Raw genomic sequence first — 12502 nt, forward strand, 5'->3', positions numbered from 1 at the left:
GTGTAAGTACATTTATTCAGGAACATCAAATGAGTTTACTGGTTGTGAAGGTACTTGATATGTAAAAACAGCTGTGAAACATTAAATCAAGAGGAGGTTTGCGGAATCAAAATCAAACAAAAAGTAAGTGGCATCACTCACACCCATTGAATGTTTTCTAGTTACTTAACTCAAAAATGATACATATGTACTGAGGTGTTTTACTATAGCCAGCTAATGCATTCCCATAATCACTGTGATGGTAAATAGACTCCATTTATATAGCACTTTTCTAGTCACAGACACATTCATACACTGATGGCAGAGGCTGCCATGCAAGGTGCCAACCTGCTCATCAGGAGTGATACAGCACTTTTTATCCAAAGTGCTTTACAGTGTTTCTAATGCTCACTCACCCATTCACAGACACTCATACACCGCTGGCGCAGCCATCAGGAGCAATTGGGGGTTCACCATGAATGACACTTTGAAATGCGAACTGGAGGAGCCAGGGATCAAACCACCGACCTTCTGTTTAGTGGACAACCCACTCTACCTCCTGACCCACAGCCGCCCCGTGTGTGTGATGAATTATACAAAACCAATTAGCCTAATGGGCTCATTAATAATCTTAGTCAGTGTATTAATTAGTGCATATGAAGTAACATCATACCTGTCTTCACATAACACATGGTTGGTGTTACTATGAAGTCTGGAGGTGATTGGAGGAGAAGCTCTGAAAAATAATTGTGGAGAGTCTGCAGTGTGAGTGTGAAGTTGTTATCTTGGATTGTTATAGATTGTTATTGTTATTGTATTCCCAAAAATGTGTCTCCCCGCATACAAACGGAACCCATCATGACAACATAATTTCACGCAGACCATGTGCTGTGGTGGTGGGACAAAGAAACCTTGCAGGAAGCTTCATTAAACATGATTCCCTGGCTGTTTGCCTGGCTCCTGCACGGCGTCTTACCTCAAATGAACTGCTCCAGGGTTCAGCTGGACGAAGGCCGAGACTGTCGAGAGCTTGCTGTCTGGCTGGTTCGATTGGGATGTTTTCACCTCTCCACACAAACCATCCCTAGTGAGGTATAAACAGTCCACAATCAGCAGCCCTGAACAAGACGGGTGTGAAAACAACATTACAAGTTAATGAAGGCTCTGCTCAGTATGTTGTGTTTTCACAGAGGATGGTGAGAGTTTAATGTTCTTTGTCTAGATCAAAGGGGCACTCCACCAATTTTACATACGAACTTCAGTCACAGGGAGTACTACTAAGTCTAAGTTACTACAATTGTATAATGTCTTCTGTGGCCCTAGAGGGAGTTCTCTAAAGTCTGAAAATTCTCAGCTCGGACAAAGCTTTTAACAAAGAGCCTGCGTTACAAATTGAATGTGTAGTGTTTGAGAAAGGTGGGAATTTAGGAGGTTTGGACGGTCTGATGGCCCTGTCCAAACCAATGGCAAGTCATTTCTGAAGATTATGAACATTAACAGCCCAAAGCAGCTCCCTTGTGGTATTCCAGATTGTACCTGTTTAGTATCAGATATGCCACCATTGAAAAGAACTCTCTATGTTCTATTGGATAAATAGGTCTTTATCCAGGTCACCGCAGACGATGAGAAGCCGTAGGCCATAAGTTTCTCTAGCAGTAATCCATGATCAATAATGTCAAAGAACGCACTAAAGTCCAATAAAACTGACCCCACAAGTTTTTTGTTGTCAATATCCATTAGACAGTCATCCACTACCTGCATCAGTGTTGTACATGTTGAATACCCGTCCCTGTAAGCATGCTGAAAGTCTGCAATTAGTTCATTTTCAGTAAAATGATTGTGTTTGATTAAAGATGATTTTCTCCATGAGTTTTGCCAGAACCGACAGAATGCTTACAGGATGACTGTTTGCACCTGTGAGATTAGCTTTTGCATTTTTAGGTAATGGGATGATCTTGGCCTCCTTCTAAACCTGTGGTCATATCCCCCAGTTTATACTTTGATTAAAAATATGCGTAATTGGACTGGCCACCTGATGTGCTGAAATTTTCAGTAATCTACCATCCAGGTTATCTAGGTCTGATGACTTCTCCTTGATGATAGATATTAAAAGCTCCTCAACCTTTACAGATTCAAACCTACAGATTTTATCCTTCATGAGGTGGTCCAATATGTAAGAAACACATTGCGCATCATCAAAACACATATCTTTCCTTAATTTCGTTGACTTTACAAGTGAAAAATTATTAAAATACTGAGCTATGTCAGATGGCTTAGAAATAACTACCCATCAACTTCAATAAAAAATAGATGCATTGCTGTACCTGTAGACTGTATATAAAGGACTTGCAAGGTGTGATGTCACCCGTTGATTTGCTATGGAGACAATTTGAAGCCCAGAGTTGGAGCTTTTTTTGGCCTGAAGCTAACGCTAGCTTACTCGGAACTCCGAATGGTGCGCACTTGGGCTAACATTAGCTACTTAAACTAAATTGTGCTTACAGGGCAGGTATTATAATCAAGTAACATTAAACTTATCAATGCCCACACGACAGACATCAAAGTCTTCGAATCTTATCAACAGAGCAATCATTTCCAAAATGACCACCAGCACACTTATTATATATACTTATTCAAATTTAACAAATGAGACCATAATGAAAAAAATGATTGACTTAGTATTTCTAGAAGTTGGTGCTTTTTGAATGTGAGTCAGTTGGAGCCAGCATCTAGTGGCTGCTGGTGGCATCGCACTTTAAATAGGCTACTTCCACATTGGCTTCAGTCACTCTTTGTCTTGTTTTAATCTGTCTCTTGTGAGCCTCTAATTGCTGGAGTACACCTTTAAGACTTGGATGTGTAGGATGAATAAATGTTTTGTGTACAATGTTTTTCTTGCTGTTCTTAGACAGATACATAACAAAACAGCTTTTTATGTTCACAATGCAGTCTATAGATCCATCCTTCAGACCCCATACTGATTTTCTGAGGTTATCTGTAGTCTCAGTCCAGTCAATGTCTGTGACCACGGAGAAGTTTCCCTCCAAGACAGCATGATGATTTTTCTCTTTATTTAAAGCTCAGAACTCCTGTGATTATTGATTATGGCTGCAAATATTATATATTATTTATATATACCGTCCCTGGGAAAATCAATAGACAAAATGCTTCAGAATTCATTGGAATCTCCCATGTGAAGATCCCAGCAACATCATTAAAAAGACCATTACTGAGGAACATGTGACACCATGGGCTCCTGGCTGCGCTGTCAGAGTAAATAGGGCAAACCTGCAGAAAGAGGAGGCGACATAATCTTGATGGAAATTTGATCAGACAGTCGTATTAGAGTTTGCTCAGGTGTTTAAACTAAGTCAGCAATTACTGGCACACTTAGCATAATGTGAGGTCTGAATTTGTTTCCAATCCAAGGCTGTATGGGAAATGTATTCACTGGCAAATTGTTTCAAAGAAGTGTTGTTTATGCGTATCCATCATCCGGAAATTCTCAATACTGTTGTCAGTCCTTATTGTTTTCCAAACCACATGTGCTGACCTTGCCAGTCGCTCAGAAATCCGATCTTTAATGAAAACACTGAGCTGGTGTTGACTCAGTGCCTGATTTGTGGAGTGTTTATTATACTTCAGGCCTCATATAACAAAGTCTTCCTCTACAGAGATAGTTTCTTTAAGTAGTTGTAATGACTGAGATCAAAGAGCTTTCAGGGCCAAGGAATAAGCAAGAACCAATTTTGCATGAAAGTCCCTCACCTTCATGGTGATTGGCCAGACTTTGACTAAACATGGGTCAACCTTAAAGTTGTTGGTCTGTGGTCAAACTGAATGTGTCAGAGTGATGTTGGAGGAGATTCAGAGTGACTCAGGCTCACTCAGTCACTTAAAGCAGGAATTAAACCAGCCACTTCAGCTCTCTCAACACAGCCCTCCTGCCTCGGATAAGTGTCATTGTGGTGTGTAGGGAATGACTAAACTGCAAGTACAACAGAAGGAGTTGTTGTATTGTAACAGTTGCTGCCAGAGTTTTAGTCAGGGAACACTACAATACGCAGGCTGACTTGCAAAATCTCTCTCCTCTGCAGTTTTGCCAAAGTGGGTAAAGCACAAGAAGCCAATTTGCATTCTCAAATAAAGATCAGGATGCCTCTGCTTCTGGTTAAGATGCAGACTTGTAAGCTGTTCAGCCTAACTTCATGTTCTGGAGTTTATGCAGGAGCAAGTGCGCAATTGTTTCACCTGTTGGTAATCCATACTGCCAGCAGATTTCAACCAGGGAGAGGCTTAATAGAGAAGCCATTTTTAGCTCCCCTACCTGTAAAGCAAATTGGTCTCCAGTGCTCCACATCCACTTCTAACAAAGCAGGGAGTTTGGGGGTCATTACAGGCTTGGTTGCAGAACTGTGATTGTTCCCTAAATCACTGATTGTTTCAGTGACTTACATTGGTCTGGTGTTGTGCTGATTAACGGCTTTCTCCCAAGTTGAAAAAAACAACTGAGCCAATCAAAGCTTTGAAGGAAAGATGGTCTTCTTGTGTCTAAACCCGACAAATGCTGACAGAAATATTGCCACAAAAATGACAAGGATGGTTGAGATTAATGCATCTAGACATGTACTAGGCTAAGTTGTAAATCAATATTCAGGTACTTTTTCTTCAAGCTTGAAAAACTTTAAAGGCATTTTAACAGTTTTCTTTTTGCCCATTTTTGACAACAGAACAAGCAGTAAATACAACACTGACATGTCGACAACTTGTAAAATTGTTAGCAAACAGTTGCCTACTTACATATCCACCTGATGAATTTAAGTCCAATATTCACTCTCCTTTTAGATCCTCCAGCACCTGTTGGACAAAAAAAATCTGGATCTTTACCTGCTAAATGCTCTATTTTTGTCACCAGCAAGTTACTGACTTTTTCTATTTTCTGTTTTCAACCCATGCAGGTAGTTTTGGTTGAGTGTCCCAAAATACATTATATAGATATATTTATGTTCAACTGACAGACAGAATCCTGGGAAAATAAAACCAAAACTATGCATGGCCAAATGGCACAAGAGGTATGTAAGTGAAAAACACAACTTCTTATTTTGTAATGTGGGTGAACTAACGTCTGATTGGCAGTATTGGTGATCTGATCTTGCCAACTACCTTGACAGAAATGAAACAACCAGAGGCAAATCCATCTGGCAGTATAGAAACCTGATTCAAACCCTAAACGGGTAGAATTGGATATATAGAGTTAATAGTATTTGTTCCCAGAGTGAAATCACTGTGAGAGGCAGTAGTGACAGGCTAGTTTCATAGTTTTCACAGCTCTTATAACAAGTCTGACAACAAAGTCCACCAAAAATCTAAACAAATCTTGTTTTTCATCATACCTCTCTCTCCTCCTTGCTGTTAGCATTTTGTGATTGCGATGTCTGTAAGCGGTGAAGCCGGTGACAGTGAGATATTCGTGGCAGACAGACCTCCTGGGGTGACCAACAGGGAATTTTTCTCATTGTTTCACTCCATTTCCGAGAATCGCTCACAGTGGAAATTGTTTACAACCTAATGTATGATAGATTATGCAATATCTCCCCTGAAATGCAGTGGGAATATTAAGTTGTTTCACTCACCTTGTCAGTTTCGTGTTGCAGGATGGCTTTACTCCCAGAGGGTTTGAATATAATCAGAACTCAGCAGCAACCTTCATAGACATTAAGTGGATCATTTCTTTGTATAAAAACAAGTCTATCAGTCTCTCAGTGTATCCGTTGGTAGTGAAAACACATATGTTTGTTGTATATGTTGTGCTCTACCAGTGAGGCTGTTCCTCCTATTTCATGATACTTAATGAGCCAATACAGAGAGACACAGCCTGAGTTTAGGAAGCTCTGTTCCAAGAAACCAAACCCTGTCTCAAAAATGTCTTACAGCATTTGACAAAAATCATTGTGATCACATCATTTCCCTGCCTAGCTCTTTTCCCTCCTAAACAACAGACTGCACAATTTGAGTACACTAAATGATATTTGCAGGGGCACAGATACCAAAGAAACACAAGACTCAAGAGGCCTTTATTGTCCATCCCATCCATATACACGTACACAGTAAGGATGACATGTCTCAGGCCAGTGGTGCTACATTTAGCATACAAGCAGAGCACACAAGGCAGGCAACATAAGTCAAAAATAATGCAAAGACAAAACAAAAAAGTGCAAAGACAAGACAAAACCTCTGACTGTATTTACGTATATTTATAAACCTTGACCAGAGGCATAAAGATCAACACAAAGACATTGTGTCTACAGTATTGTTTCTGGGAATTGGGGGGTCTTAAACTAACTGACGAGTCAATACACTTAACCATTCACAAAACTCCTCCCCGAGCAGTGATTGCCCAATCATAGCTTAGCAAATTAAAGCAGCCCTGTCAAGCTTTGGATTTCTCAACATGCTGTAGCATTGTCCATGGGGGCAATTAAGAGTAATAATCTGTATCTCAGGAGTTTGGCGGGTGTTGTCTTTAGCCGAAATCAAAAACACAGAGGAGCAGGAGATAAGGAATGGATTCACCATGTGTTTGTTTGCTCCAACATAAGCTGCTAATATTAGGATGTCCAGCCAACTAGCTTACTACCTAAAGTAGCATTAATTCCAAAGCCAAGGCACTGTTCAAGACTGAAACATCCACAGTGAGGTCAACAAGATGCTGGAATATCAGAGTTCAGGGTGATGTTATGTTAAGTTTTCCAAACTCATTAGTTAGTTCACATCTGGCTGTATAAAGCAGCCTTCCTGGGTTTGAAAATATGCATTTGGACAACTGCATTGCCATACAATAATAGCAAAGTAACTGCAAGCTACATACACAACACATTAAATGTTTACCATTATTATATACAGCATCTTCAAGTATAATTAAACCCACCTGGGCTGAGGGAGAGCTCGCACCCTCATCATATTTGTGAGCATCACTCTACTAGCTCAAATTCTTATTGACCCTTATTTGATCCCATGGTGAGTATGACAAGACTTATTGGACCGGTGGAATATTCTGGAAATTTACATTATACTGACTTTATCAAGACTTGTAAACATGGTTTACAAGAATTTTGAGTTTGTATTTATTTGGGAATTGTAGTAACAAATGTATATCTCTAATACAAGCCTGTTCCAAATAAAAGCCCAGTTTTCACTGCTCTTGTGGTAAATAAAATATTGTTTGTGATATTCAAATTCAATTAAATTCGATATTGATTTGCCTTAAAACTGTCAAATTTAAAAATATTTAGTATTAAAAATTATGTCAGTGTTACTTAGTGTTCATACCCTTCAGTAACCTAAAATATTTATCATTGAGACAGCCTTTTAGCAAAATGTATGAGAGAAAAGTTGCTGAAAATATAATTGAACAAGGAAGGAATAAATAAACTTTGAAAATTAATCAAAATAATCAGAAGACTTCACTGATTTCTTTTAAAGAATTTCTTCAGTAGGTATAAACGGCCTTGCTATCTGCACAAAGTTGCTTCCTCACAGTCAGTGTTGCATTGAATTACTGACAAAACACACAACAAATGTGCTGGGTATTTTGCCAATCTCCTTTCGAGATAATTCACCCTTTATCTTCTCCTATCTTATCTCATTTTGCACATATGGCTCCAGTGGTTAAGATTTGCGTATGCACAGTTGTTGCCAGTATCTGCATTGTGATTCATTACATCGAGCCAAAAGAGTGAAGATGGCAGCTGTGTGTGATTTGTTGATGTTTTGAATGGTATGACTCAGGCTGTCTTGCTGCTTGGCTTGCACTGAAGTTTCCCACCGTACACATGGCCATGAATTATTCATTTCTTTAAGTTGTAATTCTGAACCCTAACCAGCAGGTGGCCTCGTGAAGAGGGTAAGTACTGTACATGTATAGATACACACATGCTGGCATGGAACAGACTTTCCCATTATGTCAAATATTTTGGAGGAGGGTCTTTAAAATGAGACTCTCTAACTTTTTAGGTATGCGAGTGCTCTGACCTACAGAAAGCAACAATAACATAGGCAGGAAGTATCAATAATGAATCACATTTGCACAACACAGCCATTAAGCCTCCTCATTTCTGTTCTGTTAACTGCTGACCCCCACTTGTTTGCAGCGATCATTAAATACATTTTCTCTGAAAAAGATCCCATTATGTCTGTGGTGGAACTATCAGAAGTTTATTCTCAAAACTAGATAATAAAAACATGCACAGGAATGACAAAGTAGAGCTGCAATAGTTATATGTGAGCAAAGAGGAAAACACTGTTGTCTTTGGCTGTAAGGAGGATGTCAAGCTGCCATGAGCACCCACTCTTGCAGATGAATGTGCCAAATGGCTGAAAATGATTTTAGACCGCTATTGGCTATCTTGCCACTTTACCCGGAACTGGCTTTAAATGAAGCAGAAATAAAGATGTTTATGCACAAGGAGAGTTTGGATGAAAATCTGTAAAATTATATCATGCTCATGCTATGCAGAACAGTAAGATAGTACTCATTAGTGTATTTCCAGGGGTGCCCAGCAGTGTTTTGTAGATCAGATCTTCACTGTACCAAAATGCTATACCAGACAACAAAATGACAATACGCTATGAAAATGAAAAGAAATGTACTTAAAGGTAGAGTCAGAGATTCTAATCCAATACATTTTTTGTCAAATTCGGTGCCTCATGGTCTGCTAGCTCTGTTGTATGTGTGTGCACTGAAAAAAATCTGGTGTTCATACACAGCACTGGCTCTGTAAATGGGCATGTAAACACAGAGGCTCAGAGTGGGCCACACAACACTATTCCAGCCAATCAGCAATAGGGGGCATTGATGTTTGTGCACAGGACAGGGGGAAGTCATTGCAGCTGTCTGTGTGAGGACATGACAGTCTCCTGTCTCCAGCACCATGAATTTGGGGGGCGGAGCTTCCGAATGAGCATGAAAGGAGGGGTGTATTTGTTTGAGTGTTTAGTTCAAATATCAACAATCTTTCTCCAGAATGACTGACTCTACCTTTAAGTAATCGGAATGAACATTTTGGCACAGAGTCACTTCTAAACCTTCCTGCCACAACAGATAACACAGACAAAACACACAAAATATCATAGGAAACAGCATCCTTGATGTTTTGGTGCCCTAAGCGAACTTTGCATTGTATTCAAAATGTCTGTTCTTTAGATACTGTCCTCTCAAGAAAAATGACAGGATCAGTTGATAATACAAGTGCCTCAAAATGACATATTTACGCTAAAGTGACAGAGGCCCTATAATTATGACGGGAGAAAAGGAGGAAACCACATGATATTGCTCTATAGTGACAAAGTCTGCGTAGGGATGAGGTGGATAGATGGGTCAACAAAACAACATAATTTATCTTGGGAGATCACTGTTTGTTTATTTCCAACTGCAAGTTTTTTAAAAACTGTGACCACAATTCCTAACCCAATTATTTTAACCCAAACCATGATCTCTTCATAAAACTAACCAAGTGTTTTTTGTGCCTAAACTTAACCAGACCTTAGCCATAGCATTGCTGTATCATAAAACATCATTATTTTTTGACAGTGATTTGTAATGGTTTTGGAAAGTACAGACAAATCATGTTGTCCTGCTTATTTCTGCTGATAGGGCTGTCAAATTAGAAAACATTTCTAGGTGTTGTTCTGGACCAATGATGTACTTTGTCTAGTTTCACTGAGAGGACTTGTTGGTTTTTTAAAAGGTATACTTATTAATGAGTTATACTAGTTCCAACGGCCTCAGTTTGAAAGTTACTGTCCACTTGTTTAATGTGTATTCCTGGCCACAATTCCCCAGGTGATGCTAAATGAGGTGTCTGATATCACAACACAACACAAAAGTGTTAAATGTAGAAACAGACACATTCTTTCTCTACTATTCTTCAGTGGTCTTCCTACAGTATGATTCCCCTTTGGGTACTTGAGCACCCATTGAATTGGCACCTATGCAGCCTGAGACAAACTACACAGGAAGCTGGACATACAAGAAGTTCTTGTGCTGGAGAAGAGGTGCATATACTTTTTTATATACACATTTTTGCTGTACACATACTGTATGATAGTAGGCGTAAAGTATGATGCAAGTAGACTAATGAAAGAAAGTGAAAGAGAGAGCTGCTCATGGGATGTTGTTTCTTTTCCCTCTAGAGTCAGGTTCACAGCTGGAGCATAAGTTTTCCTCAGGGCTCACATGATAATACTGTAAAAATCAGGAGTTATATCCAAACATTCCTTGATCCCCAGCTGTGATTAATGGCGTTGGTGCACAGAAAGTGACCTGCTTTCCAAGGCTGCAAATTAAGGAGAGACAGTGTACAGCAAAATGATTCCTTTCCAAAATCTCCTGTTACTGTTCGTGAAGTTATGCATTCCCACCTCTATTTTCTCATAATAAAAGATGAACTTCAGTAAGATGTATGTAGGTGTGTTCAAGGCAGGAGGAGGCTGCCAGAGCAGAGGCCTCTGGAGCTGCAGGACCACACAGGGCTTTAGACTGAGCTTTCATCCTTCAATCCACCAACAGCCACAGAGACATGGCCCTCTGCCTGGATGCAAACCGAACGCTAATCAGTCAAGCTGCTGACTTATCGCACCAAGACACACTGCAGTCTCTCAGGGTCCACAGAAAGTGATGATTTTGTGTATTTGCTCTTAACAACGGTATCTGTGAATCTGTTTTGTCTGAGAGATTCCCCTTTGTCTTTCTGTGGACATTCAATTGGTATTTTAAGTAAAACATCATTTAAAATTAATTGGAATGGTGATTTTTTCAAAAGGTGCATGAGTGTGTCTGGTAAATGTTGGAAAAAACTGACCTTCACTGCCCAGAAACCATGTCATGTGATGCATATGATGATTTTATAACAAAGCATAAAAGCCACAAGACACTGCTGCTTTCTTTGGCTGGTGCTTTAACTGCTGTAGGAAACAGTTCATATATCCCTCACAGTAAATATTGAAACATTTGGGGAAATTTGTTTCACTGCCGTCTTGCCAAGATGTAGAAAAGATTCTCAATGTTAAATCCATGTATGTGTGTCCAATGAGTTCGCTCCTTGTGTAGCCTAGATAATTATCCTTAGCACAAGGACTGAAAGCAAGGGAAAATAGCTGGTTTGCGTCACAAGACCGTCTTGTTAATCTTCTATCTTGATAGCTAGCAAATTTGCTTCTTACATGCTACACAGAGTCACTTGGCCCAGCTGTTGCAAATACCTCTAGTGCACTGCAAACAGCTGCTTAAACCACACATTTCTATCTCTTCTATTTCTGTGTTTTTTGTTTTTTTTAATTTCTGTGAAATGCACCATTACTAACAACACAACCTCCACTCCCCACCCAGCATCCAATTATTTCTACATGTGATAAATACACACATTCTACATGTAAATATTAAAGATTTGGCAATTGTGACAGTGCTAGGGTAACTGCCTCCCACTGTGCTAAGCTAGGGTAAACACATCCTGAAGCTACAGCAACATAAGTGATATTGATCATGGAAACTCTTGGTAAGAAAGAAAATAAGCACATTTTCCAAACTAATTTTCTCTGTTTTTTTTTTTTTTTTTTTTTTGCTTTTTGTGGATACCAAGACTAAAATTTGGGGAAAATATGGCATATTAGTGGCCTAATAATTACACTAAATTGCCATTTTATGTCCATTCATTCATGGTTGTGTTAGCTGTTTTTTGTTTGTTTGGCTTTTTTTTTTGTAAGTTTCAGTTTTTGTTTTGCTCTAACCAATCAATAGTGAGTGACGTATCACTCACTATTGACGTCACAACATCATCATTATCAATCATTACATAGTATCAGTTGCTGGGAAAATTGACATTTTTCATGAAGACCAAAGAAGTTTAGCTAGAGTTGTTATAACAGTAACTTGACATAAAGCTGTGACAATCTCATCCATGCTTGTCACCATTGTGGTAATTTCTCTGTCCCTATTATAATGGATGGAGTTAGGTAGCTAGCAAGCTATGCAGAAAATTGATGTCCCCAATGCTGCCTACAAAGCTCTTGTCTTAGTTGGATATCTCAAGTCAGCACAATGGTGATTCAGAAGTCTGGTACCAGGCTACAAATGTTGTCTTATTATAAAGAAAACCATGCACTGTATCTCCAAAATGCCAACTTTTCATGGGCTAATAACAACAGTCTGGTGTTCAGCTTTGTGATAATGCATGTTTCAGCAAATCCAATGGTGAATAGTTTATTTAGCTGTAGAGTAAATCATTTTCTCAGCCCATGAAGGGACACTGTTCATCTGAAAATTCAAGATCACCAAATTTGGAGAAACATGGTTTTCTTTGGACAACAACCATATGTATTTTATATGTTCTCATATATTTGTGTATTATTTGTTATTACCAAGTGTAGTCTAATAATCAGAGAAACTAGTGAAAAGAGACAGAATGTAGGCAATCAAGTGTGGCGTTGTTCATGAAAAGCAGACAAGTGGGGAGGGTGTTTGGAGACT

At 39.2% G+C, this 12502-nt stretch overlaps 1 long non-coding RNA gene across 1 annotated transcript; it reads left to right on the forward strand.

The window, feature by feature from the left end:
* Positions 1–9476: 9476 nt before the first annotated feature.
* LOC122981270 lies at positions 9477–10775 on the forward strand. Its single transcript, XR_006403201.1, has 2 exons — positions 9477–10032; positions 10171–10775. It is a non-coding gene; the product is annotated as an uncharacterized LOC122981270 (long non-coding RNA).
* Positions 10776–12502: the final 1727 nt, after the last annotated feature.

Source organism: Thunnus albacares, chromosome 4, assembly GCF_914725855.1.
Source record: "Thunnus albacares chromosome 4, fThuAlb1.1, whole genome shotgun sequence".
Lineage (NCBI taxonomy): Eukaryota > Metazoa > Chordata > Actinopteri > Scombriformes > Scombridae > Thunnus > Thunnus albacares.